The sequence below is a fragment of the Triticum aestivum genome, chromosome 4D (genome assembly GCF_018294505.1).
Source record: "Triticum aestivum cultivar Chinese Spring chromosome 4D, IWGSC CS RefSeq v2.1, whole genome shotgun sequence".
Classification (NCBI taxonomy): Eukaryota; Viridiplantae; Streptophyta; class Magnoliopsida; order Poales; family Poaceae; genus Triticum; species Triticum aestivum.
In genome coordinates, this window is record NC_057805.1 from 263,145,627 (window position 1) to 263,160,788 (window position 15,162).

Consider the following 15,162-nt stretch of genomic DNA (forward strand, 5'->3'; position numbering starts at 1 on the left):
CGAAGGGACCCTCCCGCACTTCTTTCTCTCCTCCCCCTTGGCCGTGCCATCGAGCTCCATCACCACCGCCAGCCTTGCCCGCCACGGCCGATGGTGCGCTCGCATCCGACCACCCCTGCGGGCATGGCGCACCTCGGCGGATGCGGCGCGGCCTCCTGAACCCGCCGGTGTGCTGGGCATCGCCGGAGGTGGCTGGTGCCGCTGGGGGGAACGCCGCCACCCGCTCGGCCTCGCCTCCCACTTCTCTACTCTGTTCGAGCGGGAGCTGGAGACGGCACGAGCACCGGGCCCCGCTCGTCAGCGACCCGGTGGGCGGGCCCCGCTCGTTTAAGTGGAGACGGGCCGGGAGTAAACCCGCTTCACCCGCAGCGAAGGCGTACTCCGCCCGGGGCGCCTTCGACGTCGCCCCTGCCACCCGCGCAGCTGAGTCGCTGGGCCGGCCCACTGCTATCTCCCGCCCTGTGCGCAGGATAAGGGTAAAACCCTTTCCCTTTTCTTTTTCTTTTTTCTATAAACTTGTAAAATCCACAAATAATTCAAATGATATCCAAATTTGATGATTCAAATTTCTAGTGACTCTATAAATCATTCCCTACCTCATAGAGGAGCTTGCACATTTTTTCAGAGAAGTTTCCTTCACACTTATTTATTAAATCCCAATTTTCTTAATTCTGTGATAAACTTTAGAAAATCACATATAGCCCATTTTTGATCCAAATGCCACGATTCAAATTTCTAGATGCTTCTAAGTTCATAACTTAGGTCATGAACATTTTTATTAATACTTTCTGTGCAAGACAATGTAATGAGCCATTACTTCATATTAGTCAACTTTGCAAATTCATAGGAAATTCATTTGAACTCCAAATCCAGTGAAACCAACTCCTAGATGCTTCTAAAATCATGGTTTGTTAAATGGGTGCCTTTGCTCATTTTTCAAAAATATGTTTCTGTACACTTCTTACAAATCCTTAAACCCCTTGATTCCATCATATCAAAATGTTTAGAAATATCCACTGACCAAATTCCATTGAAACCACTCTAGTTAATTTTCATATAACCAGAGATGTCCTAGAAAAGTGAAATCAATATTTATAGAGCACTTTTATTTCTTGCCTTGTTGTGTTGCTTACTATGATTGTTTCTGACGTTAGTTGACGAAGTAGACGAAATACTCGGAGATGTACCAGAAGATTTGAAGACTCTGATGAACCAGGCAAGCAGCCCTTTGACCATGTCTATGAAACCCTTTTTATGCATGTCATATAGCACCATATTGTTGTTGCAACGGAATCATGATGAGGTGGTAACCACCTTGATGGGTTGCCTCTGTTACTTCCTTGTTGATACTTGCATTATGCATGACCCTACCTTCCTATGAGGGTTATGCCGGTGGGAGTAGATAGGATGCTAAAGTAGTTGCTATGCAAAAAGGGACGGGAATATGCATGGTGATGGAGACAAAGTATTTACAAAAGACTTTTCGAAAACCCTATCGGGTGCCACTTATGCCCGAGGGAGATAATGAGTTGGGTAACCACTTGATGACAAAGTGGTGTACCGAGGCAAGTGTGTGTGTTGTTTTCAAAATGGATTGGTTTAAGTTGCGACCGTTATTCCAACCTTACATGTGCAACCACTCTACCCTTATATGGGAAAGGGCATTATTGATTACCTAGGCCGATACTAGCTTGGAGCCCGCATTACTAGTGACAGGAGAGTTGTTGTTGCGCTCTCTCGGGACGGGGTCGTGCTAGGTAGGGCGGCCAAGGACATTTTTATGGGGCACCGGACACACCGTTGGTACCCCGTGCCAGTGGTATGTGATGAATATGGGAGCAAGGCTCCACAATTTTAAGTTGTGAAATGTTGGGCACGGGGGTTACTACCAATCGAGTGGACTCTATGTTAGTGTCGTCTAGGGAAAGATAGTGATCGGGTGCTTACCCCGGGTATTTGAGGTACCGCGGGTCATGGATGACACAGAAGTTCCCCGGATCTTGTGGGTCAAGTGTGCAACCTCTGCAGAGTGTAAAACTATTCGAATAGCCATGTCCACGGTCAAGGACAGTTGGGTAACCGCTCTTGGGCTACGTCCACATGTTTACAAACCAGTGTGTGTTTGGATAAGTGGGAAGAACTACTTGGGTCAAGTCAAAGGACTTGACATGATTGAGTTGGGTTGATGCCCACTCCATTTATGTTGATATCTGTAACCAGTCCCTATGGTTACTTGAATTCGTATGATGCATGTTTTACCAATTGTTGAACATGTCATAGCACAGCAAAACTAGCTTTCCGCAAAACTTACATATATCATGCATTGTTGTATCTTGAACCAAAACATGGGTTGCTTGCGAGTACATTCAAAGTACTCATTAGCTTGCCACTGGTTATTTTATTGGCCAGGCAAGACAAGATATATTGAAGAGTTCTTTGGTGATGATCGTGTGAGCTAGGACGCTTCCCAGTCAGAATGCCTGTAGGGTTAAGGCAGATGGCATGGGTCCAAGTTATCGACGAAGACTTCCACTGCAAAGTTATACTCAAGGCTGGACCATAATGGTCATAATTTATGTAAGATGGTATGGATGGATGTAAGACTCTTGTTATACAGCTTCTGTGTGTTCAGTAAGCATTGATCTCTGGGCTCACTGTACACGTGCATTCGGTGATCACGACTTATGAGTCGGGGTCCCCACAGAGATTCACAACTTGTAGTGAGACAAGTCAACAAGGATTACCAGAGCCCGTTAATGGAGGCATGCATTGAAGAAGTGAGGAAGTTGGAGGAATGCTTTGACGGATTTCAAACGGAGCACGTACTGCATGCGGAAAACAGCACTGCTGATTATCTATCAAAGTGTGCCGCACAAAAGCCCCGGAGGAAGCCGAACTTGCCACGAAGGCGAAGGTTCTGGCTGAGGACCACGCGGCCTTCACGCTTCTCGAGAAGAGGTCTCGCGAGGCTCTGAAGTCACTCTATGAGAAGGGCTTGGAGAGGCCGCTGACCACCGATGAGGACGGCCCCGCCCAGCTGCTTCCCTACTTGCTTGCCGCGCTTGAGGAGGTTGTGAGCGGCATTGGTCCCATGGCCTAGGAAGAAGCCCGCATTCTTTCCTCAGCTACGCTGACGCGTGTCTTCAGCCACCTCCATCTTCGCGACCCTATCGCTCGCCTTGATGAGCTGCTGGAGCTCATGGCTGATGAACACTATACAGTCGCCACCGCGGTCGTGAAAGGTCAGGTGGAGGCCCTGCTGAAGAAGTTCCGCGCCTTCACCTCTGCGCCTTCGACCGGAGGCGCCACCACTCCTGTAGCTCCGCCCGTTGGCTGCGCCGAAGGCGATGTCATCAAGGGAGGAGCGCCTCTCGCGGGCGTCGGTGGTGCTCAGGGGTGACTTGCGGCTCGTTTCCTGTTTTATTCCTGCAACATGCATCATGCCTCGTGGAGGCGTTGAACTTGCGTTCGGTATTATGAGAACAATATGTCTTGTAATATTTGCTTTGAGATTTTGCGATTTTCTTCCTATCTGCTTTACGTTCTACATCGGCAGAGCCCGGCCCCGCGCATACCTCAACCGCCATTGGGCCGACCGAAGACCAGGACAGAACCAAGGAATGAGGGGCTACGTGACCAGTTAGGCTCCTGAGTCGCGATGCTCAGGAGTCCCCCTTGACGCGCAAACAGCTTATAGGAAGGGGCGTAGGAGTGAGTGTAGTGTTCAACGTCGGCAGGGCCCGGCCCCGCGCATACCTCAGCCGCCGTTGGGCCGACCGGAGACCAGGACGGGCCCAAGGAGTGAGGGGCTACGTGACCAGTTAGGCTCCTGAGTCGCGATGCTCAGGAGTCCCCCTTGACGTGCAAACAACCTTCATACCTTTGCCCTCACCGAGGCTCAGCTCGGGAGGGGCGCACGACAACCAGGTCCGGGGAACCTGGTTGGGTGGCGTACGCTTGGGCGAGACCCGAGCGACACCCCCGTGCCCAGGCCCCTCACGCAACTCTCCCGAGGGGAGGTGTTGCGGTGAAGCCGGACACCGAGCTCAAGGGCTCCCTGAAGTTGATATGGTCATGGGGCCGCCCTCATTTGTTTATCACCAGCGAGGAGCATAGCGCTTCCGCACTTGCACGGGCATAGCCGCTCCTCGACAGTGTCGACGGCCAGCGCGGAGCATGGTGCTTCCACTGGTACGTGGGAGGGGACTCCCTACTGCGGAGAGCCCCCGGGGCGTGTACAGCCCCTCCCTGACACGTGGCTTGCACGGCAGGGCTAGACGAGGTGTGTCTGGGCACTCGTAAGCCAGCGCGGGACTCACAAGGCCCTGCCTCAAGGCGGCTTGCGCCTGGTCTTGATTCTTGTTTGCTGTGGTGGTCCTGCGAGGTGGTTAGACAACCTGCGCCGAACGAATCTCCTGAGGTTGTCGCGTGAGAAGGCCAAGCACCAATGGCCCCAGGAGGTGATGTGAACGGGGCCGGCCCGCCAGATAGAGCTCAGCCGTTGGATTTATCGACGCTGCAGGGACGGGCCCGAGCACAGACGCCGTGGCTAACCTTTCTCACGTGAAGGGTCCTGAAGAAAGACAATCGGCGCGCGGCTCCCGTGGTAGGTGACAATCAAGCAGGTGATAGTCATAGATAGATTAAGCATGGAAAGCAAACTGGCTCAAGTGAATGCAAGGAAGATACACGCCATTGGGTCAGGCCCGAGCGGCTTGGGGATGATGCAGCCCGAGGGGCGCCCTCAGCAGGGTAAGCTAAAGACATAAAAAGGGATACATGCCACAGGGACGGACCCACACGGCCTGGGAATGATGCAGCCCTGAGGGCACTCCAAGCTGAATAAACTTGGAAAGTGTCACCTGGTTCTGTTGATGTAGGGGTGTTCAGGCAGCTGAAGATGTGTGGTGCTGGGGTTGCTCCTCACCAGCGACCGGGGCCCTGAGCCTCAGGAGGCTCTGGGGGTCCAGGCGGTTCCTTGAGGACCGTCTCCATCTCCGCCAGGACTGCGTGGTGCCTGGCCTCCTGAGCCGCCAGGATGCTCCGCAGGTTGCGCTGGAAGGCAGAAGCCACGCTCGGCAAGCCAAAAGGCATGCGAACGTAGCTGTGAGGTGGGCCCTCGCAGCGTCCCGCACGCGAGGGCCAGAATAGCTCCTGAGATGCAGCTTTGTCGAGCCCTAGAATGTTGATGCAGATGCGCAACCCGCCATCCTCCCCTGGATGGGGAGCGTGGCAGGTGAGCGGCGGTCGCCGCGCAAGGCTCTTGCTTCTTGCAATTCCTGAGTGGTCTTGGCGATGAACTCTCGAGCATTGGGCGCTCCTCGCCCGTTGTTTTTCTGAGGGAAACGTGCCGCGAAGCACGCCTCCATGTGGTGCCCAAGCGCTTCCCTTGTGATGTTGGCAAGGTCTGAGGCCCTCCAGAAGAGAGCCCCCGAGCCCTGCCCGAGGAGGGCGTCGGGCGCGCCTTCCTATGCGAGGGAAGATGTTGTCGGGGTCTTCGATTGACGCTGCTTGGAAGGCACGCTCGAGGGAGCACACTGCATCTCTTTCTTCGCAGGGGATTGTGATGATCCCGCTGCTCCCTGGCATCTTGAGGACGTTGTAGCCGTGGTGCGTGACCACCATGAACTTGGCCAGTGCTGGATACCCGAGGATGGCATTGTATGGCAGACGGATGTGAGCGACGTCGAAGTCGATGAGCTCGGTGCGGTAGTTGTTGCGTTCTCCGAAGGTGACAGGGAGGCGGACCTGCCCTAACGGCGTGGTGGAACCGTCGGTCACTCCCGAGAAAGGCTTGGTAGGCTGAAGCTGGTCGTAGGGCACTTGGAGACTATCGAACATGTCGACGGACAAGACGTTGAGCCCTGCGCCGCCGTCGATGAGGGTCTTGGTGACTTGTACGTTGCTGATGACGGGCGAGCAAAGCATCGGGAGAACGCTAGCGGTTGCCGCGCACTTGAGCTGATCTGCCAAACTGAAGGTGATGGCGCACTTGGACCACCTGAGTGGGCGCATGGCCTCGAGCCTGGGGAGGACTGCGTTCACCTCGCGGGCAAACTGCTTGAAGATGCATTGAGAGGCCGGGGCTTGAGCTCCGCCCAAGATGCAGGCGATAGCACGCGGCTCCTAGAAGCCCCCAGCCCCTTCATCTTGATGGTGGTCGCCGTTCCTTCTTGGTGGTGGCGGCAGCGGAGGAAGCCCAGCATTTCCCTGAGGACGGTCCTCGCGAGGCTGATCCCTCCAGGCACCCTCGCGAGGCTGATCCTACCAGCGGTCCTCACGGGGCCGGTCGCGCCACTCCTGGCACGGGCCCCGGTCGTCCCAGCGTCCTCCGCCACGTCCTCCTCCTCGACCGTAGCCTCGGTCGTTGCACTCGAGGCATCGACCGAAGCGTCCGTCACGAATGGCCCTGAGCTCTTGACAATCATTGGTGTTATGGCTGTGCACGTTGTAGACGGCGTAGAATGGTCGGCTGCTCTTGGATGACTCGGGCTGGTCCCTGCCGCGTTTCGTGTCCGGCTCCGCCGCGAGCACGGCGACTCCCTTGCGCTTCACGTCCTTGGCCTTGGCTTTCTTTTCCTCCGGGTTAGCTGCCGGGAGCTCGAGGATGGAAAGGCGCCCTTCCTCAGCCCTTGCGCACTTTGTCGCCAGGTTGAACAGCTCCAGGGATGTGCACAGCTCCTCGTGGATGGCGAGCTCCTCCTTCATTTTGACATCGCGGACGCCATCGGAGGACGCAGAGATGATGGCCTCGTCCGTCACCTTGGGGATCTTGAGATGAACGTTGTTGAAGCGCTGGATGTACTTCTGGAGAGTCTCCCCTGGTTGCTGCTTGACGCGGCGCAGGTCACCTGCGGCCAGGGGACGGGCGCGAGTGCCCTGGAAGTTGGCGACAAAGCGGTCGCGCATCTCGTTCAAGGAGGAGATGGAGCCAGGAGGCAGGTTCGGGAGCCAGGAGCGGGCACCATCCTTGAGAGACATGGGGAACTAGTTCGCCATGACTGTTTCATCGCCGTTGGCCGCCTCGATGCTTAGCTCGTAGAGCTGCAGGAACTCCGCGGGGTCGGGGGTGCTGTCGTAGCGAGGAGGCAGATCTGGCTTGAACTTGCCCGGCCAGGCGACACTATGTAGCTCGGGGGTGAAGGCACGGCAGACCGCCGTGGTCACCGGGGCCCACCGTGGAGGTGGAGCTTGATCTTGGTGTCCGCTCGTTGCCACAGCAAGCGGTGCAAGGCCCTGCCGCGGCAAGCGATCCTGACGTGGCGGTGCGGGGAGTGGTGGAGCGTTCTCCTACGGCTGAGGGACTTCCTGACAGGTTCTTTCTTCACGCGCGGGTGCTTGGGGCGGTGGGTTGCGCCGCGAAGCCGCGCGTCTTGGCACCAGGGCGCCGTCTTGGTGCAGAGGTGGCGGAGGTGCTCCATGAGCCACGTCGCCTGTAGCCGGCGGAGGGCGAGGCAGCGAGAGGGACAGCACAGGGGAGCCCCCTGCAGTGCTGACGAGCTCGGCAATGCGGTCCAGCCAATCCTCATAGAGGTCGTCGACTGGGCGGTCGTGCAGGAGCTCGTGCGCCATGAGCAGCATGGCCCGCGCGTCCATGGGAGCGCGACGAGCGTGAGACGACGAGCCAGCGGGGGCAGGAACGGGGTGGCGGTGCGACCGTCACGCCACACTGAGGGGTGCTACGAGGATGCTTGCTGCTCGTTCCCCGCCGGGCCGGTGGTGGCGTTGGCGGCAGGCGACAGAGAACGACGGGGAGGCCCGCCGACGGGGGCCGTCTGAATGGCACGGGCGGCGAGGGCGGCTCGACGCTCAGCACGGGCGCGACGAGCGTCCGACATGGTCGTGGTGGAGCGGCGAAGCACGGATCGACGAGAAGAAGGCTTCGGCGCACCCCTACCTAGCGCGCCAAATGTCGGATTTCGGGTTCTGGCAAAACCCTTAAGGTTCGAACTCTAGGGTGCGCGCAAAGATCTCCCCCTCACCGATCACGCCCTCACATGCTTCATGAATTCACGTACTAGCTCGCCGAACCCAAAGAACACAAGGACACAAGATTTATGCTGGTTCAGGCCACCGTTGCGGTGTAATGCCCTAATCTAGTGTGGTGGTGGGGGATTGCCTCTTGGGCTGAGGATGAATAGTACAAGGGGAAGAGCAGCCTCCTGAGGAGAGGTGTTCTTGTGCTTGGTGAGTGGTGTGTGGATGAGGATCGCTCCAGATGAGTTCTGGTATGTGAGGATCCAATCAGCTCAGGCTCAGTTGCCTTCTACTGTGGTGGCTAGCCCTATTTATATAGGCCCTGGTCCTCTTCCCAAATATTGAGCGGGAAGGGAGCCAACAACGGCCAATTCGAAAGGGGACAGCTAGTACAGCTGATCTTGACAAAGGTAGTCTTCGCCTGCCAAAGGCTCTGGTGGTGACGCTGTCTTGGGCTCCACGATGACCTCCGTCTTGCCGTCCTGCTGCTCTTGGTCTCGTTGCACCGATATGGAAACCTTTGCCTGACGTCTTGGTACTCCTCGCCTGCGCTTGCCCCCTTAGCACCAAAGAGGAAGCAAGGACACTGTGCGTGTTGGCGCCCTCCTGGCGCCCGCCTGGTCTCGTTCGTCGTGGCTCACGTCACTGGAACCTCGCGAGGTTTGCCTTGCCTTGATCTCTCTGCCCGTCATGAGCCAGTCTGACGAGGCCGCTCCCGAGGAGGTCTTGTGTCATCCGCCTCGCGAGGCTTGGCCCCTCGCGAGGGTCTTGAAAGCTTGTTGGTGAAGATGGGCCGTACGGGCCCGCTTGCAGAGCCACGCCGTGGGCCGCAGACAGGCAAGTCTAGGGACCCCGTTCCCAGAACACCGACAAAACCATAGGCTCCAACTTGGGCACAACACATTGTCCACTACCTCCAAACAGGAGAACTTCCTAAAGATCAAGAAGAAGTTGAAAGAGTACTCTGGAGGGCCTGTATGTATCAGTTTATCAATAACACATTATATAGAAGGAGGCCCAATGGTGCGAAATGGAAGTGCATTTTCCGGGAAGAAGGAAAGGAACTATTGACAGAGATACACAAAGGCACGTGCGGCTCTCATATTTTATCAAGAGCCTTGGTTGGGAAAGTTTTCCAGCAATATTTCTACAGGCCCTCGGCTCTCCAAGGTGCAACCGACCTAGTCACCAAATGTGAAGCCTGCCAGTTCCACTCCAAGAATATCCATCAATCTGCTCAAGCTCTCCAGACGATCCCTTTATCATGGCCATTTTCGGTCGGGGGGGCTCGACATCTTGGGCCCCTTCCCCCGTGCTACCGGGGGCTTTGAATTCTTGTATGTTGCAATCGACAAGTTTACAAAGTGGCCGGAGGTGGAGCCCGTGAGGAAGGTGACCACACAGTCAGCTATCAAGTTCTTGAAGGGATTGGTGTGCCATTTCGGAGTACCCGCCAGAGTCATCACTGACAATGGCACCCAATTCAGAAGCCGCGCCTTCATGCAATACGTTCAAGCCCTCAGAAGTATGGTCTCATTCGCCTCTGTTGCCCTTCCCAGAAGCAACGGACAAGCTAAGAGGGCAAACGCTGAAGTGCTGCGAGGACTCAAGACAAGAACATTTGATAGGCTGCAAAAATGTGCCAGGCAATGGATCGTCGAGCTGCCGGTGGTTCTTTGGTCCCTCTGTACGAGACCAAATCGAGCTACCGGCCACACTTCCTTCTCCCTAGTCTATGGGGCAGAAGCAGTGCTCCCCACAGAACTCATAAACGGGTCACCTCGAGTATTTGCCGACGATGAAGTAGCGCAAGAACAGCACCGGCCTGATGACGCCGTGCTCCTCGAGGAGAACCATCTCCAAGCTGCTGTACATGTTGCACGATACCAGCAAGCCATGCGTCGCTATTTCAGCCACAGGGTCCACACCCGGTGTCGTGAGGAAGACGACCTTGTCCTTAATCGTGTTCAGTCCGCCAAGGGTTTCAACAAGTTGACGCCAAAGTGGGAAGGCCCTTACCGGGTAGTATGAGTCACCAGACCTGGCGCAGTCCGTCTGGAGACCGAAGATGGCATCAAGGTGCAAAACTCATGGAATATTGAGCATCTTCGTAAGTTCTACCCATAAGGCGCAGCTGCGGGGCCCCTGATGTTGCATGTAACCCCTTGTACAAAGTCAGGCACAGACCCTGAGCAGCAGATAAATAAACGAAGCACTGGGGGCCCCTAAAACTTGCATGCATGCATAGCATAACATGAACTTGCCATGAGCATGTAGATGAGATCATATGTTGCTATTGTTTCCCTCTGCACTAACTGCAGGGCTCTTGCCGTGGACTCGATCCCGAAAAGAAGGAAAGGAAACAAGCCTACATATCGATCCCCGACAAGCTAAACAGATAAGTTCTCTTTTTATCCATACATGTCTTTGTTAGAAGAAAACTTGTGCATAGAGAAACCTTGTCGCCTTTGAAGCATTTGTGATCCCATCCTTTGACCCAAACATTGCTTCGGTCAGGAAGGTTGTAGTCGCATTTGGCAAGAAAAAGGTCGACAAGAAGCTGGTCCCTCTCCTTGTTTTCGAAGCCCAACAGGCCCGGCCTCTGCGACAACATTAGAAGGTGCCGACAAGATAGCTTGCCGAGGAAACTCGTTTACTTAAAAGTATAAAGGTGTTCATCCTTTGCATGGATAGGTTACATGCACAAGTACCCGACAAGGCTTGTCTTTTTCATTAATATGCTAGTAGGCAAGTACAAATTTTACAGAGCAAAACATGGATAAAATAGATTACATATTTAAGACTAAAGTTTGGCAATCGCCTACATATTTTAGACTGAAAAAAGATAAGCGCCCCGTAAGCCCTTTCTTGTTCCTCTCCTCCTAGGAATTACAGTGGGATGTGAAGAGGGAAAAAGGAGCGCCTGGGCAGAAGCCCAGCCTGACCCCGTGAAGACTCAATGGCAGCAGCCTGACAAGATCGGGAGTGGCAAGGTTGCCAAGGCAGCGAACTAGCAGAATGGCTAGCCGCACCACAGCCGCCACCGGGACAGCTGGATGCGCCCAACAAAAGGCACCAAGAGAGCCTCCCCTGACAACCATCCCGAAGAGGCTGGTGATGATGGTGCCGGGGCAGGCGAAGAGACGAAGAATGGAGCAGCAGGCTAACAATAGGAGACGAAGGCGTCAGTGCCATCGTACTCCGACTTGACGCCTACCATCCGCCTTCCTCGTCTTCGCCAGTTTTCTCCTCGTCACTGTCGCTCCGGGAAGGCGCTGGTCCCCTAGCCTGACACATCCTCCACGGAGACTGTCGATGGTAGTGGCGGCACCCAAGGCGTGTTAAGAGCACCGTCCCCCACTCCGGCGGGTAGAAGGGCATCCCCCAACCTCGCTGGAGAGAGCAGCGACTGGAGCCCCAATGGTCCTGAATGCAGTACTACAAATAGGCACGAGAAGCCCTGAGGACTTCGCCGGCAAGTCCATGGACTCCGGCGGCTTGCTGCAGAGTCGACACTCCAACCCCGGACAGATAACTTGTATAAAGAATATGAGAGCTCTACCATCAACGAAGGGCGCGGCGCCCCACACGCCGAGGCCGGTCCGACCACCACAAGTGCGTCGCCACCAACTACAGTGGCTCCAGCAGCAGCCGCCACATCTCCTGCAGCCATGGACCAAGCCTACTCCCTGGGTGTGTACACGAACACTCAAGGTCATCACCCCTAAACGGAAGCCCGGGGCCGAGGCCCGACCTCTCTTTCTCTGCATGAACAAGATGAACAAGAAGAAGAAGGAGAGGCGAGGATGGGTGCTTCCGTTCACCCTCGCACTCCCTTTTATTGGAAAGCACGGAGCTGGGAGCTCCTTCCAACCCGACCCGCTTGTATCACTAACAGCAGCCCGGCTCGTTCACCGCCCCCTTGCGCCAATCCGGAGCGATCGAGTTTTTGCCACGGCACCCTTTCCCGCGCCATCCACCACCTACCCCGCACAATGCATGCGGCATACATGGCGGAGAAAGCGAGCATGGTGGGAAGAGTGAGATGGCCGTTACCTCCCTGTGAGTTATAGTCAATCACGGGCCAGTACGGAGTTGGCCCCACCGCATTCGGCGTCTTGCACGATGCACGAAAAAACCAGAAACTGACTCAAGCCCGGGTTAATGAAGAAGGAATGAAAATATCAAGGAATAAGCTACCACAAGCCCTCTGCCTGTGTACTTGAAAGGGCCTACCCCAATGACGCTCGGCAGCGCGTTCGGGCCAGGCCCGGGGGCTCCTGTCGGTGCAACAAACCTTGGTGTATGTTGCCCAAACTATACACAGGCACAAGGGCAAGAATGCAGCGGCAAGACAAGACCAAGCTAAGGAGATAGCTCTTTGAGGAATCAAAGGGCGGATGAAGAAGACCAAGACAAGATAGAAGAGCAATATATCACTAAGGAAAAGCCTACCTTGCCGGGCAGGCGAGCCTGGTCAGGTCGAGGCTATATCGAAGAAAAGTCTCAAGATTTCTCCGGTAGGTTTGCCAGGGACGCCGAGGGTGGATCGCCAAGCCAAGGCACCACCGCTCCATCACACAGCAACTCAAGTCACTTATCAGTGCGGTGTCGAGCCCCAAAGTGATTAAGTGGCTGTCATTTGGCACGTGGCAGCCATCTGGGGAGAAGATTCACCCTTCATGTGAAAGGATCGAGAAGAGGTGTCTAGAGGGGGGTGATTAGACCCTCAAGAAGAAAAAGTAGCAGTTTTAAGTTCTTCAAGTTGAGGTGGAGTTCTAGCACAAGTTTAAACATTCACAATACTTTTCAAGCAAGCACGGTAGGATTATATGAGCAGCGGAAAGTAAAGCATGCAAGTTGCAAGAAAGTAAAGGGATGGGATTGGAATGTGGAAACACAATTGGAGACACGGAGATTTTTGGCGTGGTTCCGATAGGTGGTGCTATCGTACATCCACGTTGGTGGAGACTTCAACCCACGAAGGGTAACAGTTGCGCGAGTCCACGGAGGGCTCCACCCATGAAGGGTCCACAAAGAAGCAACCTTTTCTATCCCACCATGGCCATCGCCTGCGAAGGACTTGCCTCACTTGGGTAGATCTTCACAAAGTAGGCGATCTCCTTGCCCTTACAAACTCCTTGGTTCAACTCCACAATCTTGACGGAGGCTCCCAAGTGACACCTAACCAATCTAGGAGACACCACTCTCCGAAAGGTAATAGATGGTGTGTTGATGATGAACTCCTTGCTCTTGTGCTTCAAATGATAGTCTCCCTAACACTCAACTCTCCCTCACTGATTTGGCTATGGTGGAAAAATGATTTGAGTGGAAAGCAACTTGGGGAAGGCTAGAGATCAAGATTCTTGTGGTTGGATTGGAATGTCTTGGTCTCAACACATGAGTAGGTGGCTCTCTCTCAAAAAATGAATGCTAGAAGTGTAGGCATGTTCTGATGGCTCTCTCACTGATGGAGAGGAGGGTGGAGGAGTATATATAGCCTCCACACAAAATCTAACCGTTACAAACAAAAGAGCCAACTCGATCAGACCGAATGTATGAACTCGGTGAGACCGATTCAGTTCAAAATGTGAAGGTTAGGATTTTTGGTGGGAGCGGCATGATCAACTCGGTGGGCCGATGTGCTAGGGTTAGGGTAAAACCTCAACTCCGTTTGACCGATTACTCAAACTCGGCGAGATCGATCTTGGTAATAAGAAAACAGAGAGTTGGTCAAGCAAACTCGGTGGGATGGACTGCATATCTCGGTGAGACCGAAATAATTGCAATCGGCAACAGAGAGTTTGCAAGCCCATCTCAGTGAGACCGAGATCCCATCGGTGAGACCGAACTGATTAGGGTTTCTGGCAGTGGCTATGTCAAGTGAACTCCATGGCGCCAGATGAATCAAATCGGTGGGGCCGAGTTTGACTTTTGGTATGGACATATTTGGAATTGAGAAAGTAGTTGAGGGCTTTGGACCATATCACTAAGCACTTTGAGCAAGTAGACCATTAAGCAACACCTCATCCCCTTCTAATAGTATTGGCTTTCCTATGGACTCAATGTGATCTTGGATCACTAAAATAGAAATGAAGAGTCTTGAGCTTTTGCTAATAGTTGTCCATAGCATTTTGAAGGGGTTCCACATCCTCTTGTCCATGCCACGCCTTTGCTGAACTTTCTGAAATATACTAGATGAAAATATTAGTACAACAAGAGATATGTTGACATTAATTACCGAAATCACCCAGGGAGCACTTGTCCTTTCAGTCTCCCCCTTTTTGGTAATGTATGACAATGTACATCAAAGCTTTAGATAAAGATATGAAGAATAACAAGAAAAGCTTTGGAAAGACATGTAACATGCATAGGCTACCCCTACATGTATGCAATCATGTAAATATAGGATATAAGAGCATGTGAATGAATAAGCATGTCAGAGCAAGCCATGAGTTACATGTATCTTGGTTATATGCATCAGAGCAAATGATGTTAAATATAGGAAATGTACCTTCATGTTCATGAGTGCTTCTTGCAAACAATATGTACATCAGCAAGAGATCATCATGCACATGAGTGTGATACATATACTTACCTTGTGGTCTTGAGCTGGCTTTGGAGGAGGTGAACTTGAGAAAAAAGGGTTAGATAACACAGGAACACCTATTAAACAAAGCAAGTAGAGAAAACCACAAGGGGATGACATGTATAGAGTGAGTACTTAGTACTCTATTTGGATATAGACATATCCCCAAAGAATAAAGATATGCAAGGAATTCCAAAGATTTTCTTCCCTTAGATATGCACTCTTTCTCCCCCTGAATCTGATATTGGATAATGGGAGAAGATAGGGTAAGAGAAAATCAGACCAAAGCAACATAACAAATACTTAACTTAACATGTCTTTCCCCTCTTAAAGACATGTGACTTCTCTCCTCTATGGTTGATAAGCATCTGGAGAAGCTAAGATGTGCTCTTTGATAAGCTTTGATGTGCTCTCTCTCTCCCTTTGACATCAATTTCCAAGAAGGGATCTTCTGGACCATGAGTCAAGTAGTTTTGGTCCTTGAGTAACATTAAAAAGCAGCATGTATTTTAAGATGCTAGTAGAGGACAAGAATCATCGAGTGGAGCTGGAAGAGAAAATGACAATGACAATGGCAAAACGTTTTCTCAGTAGCA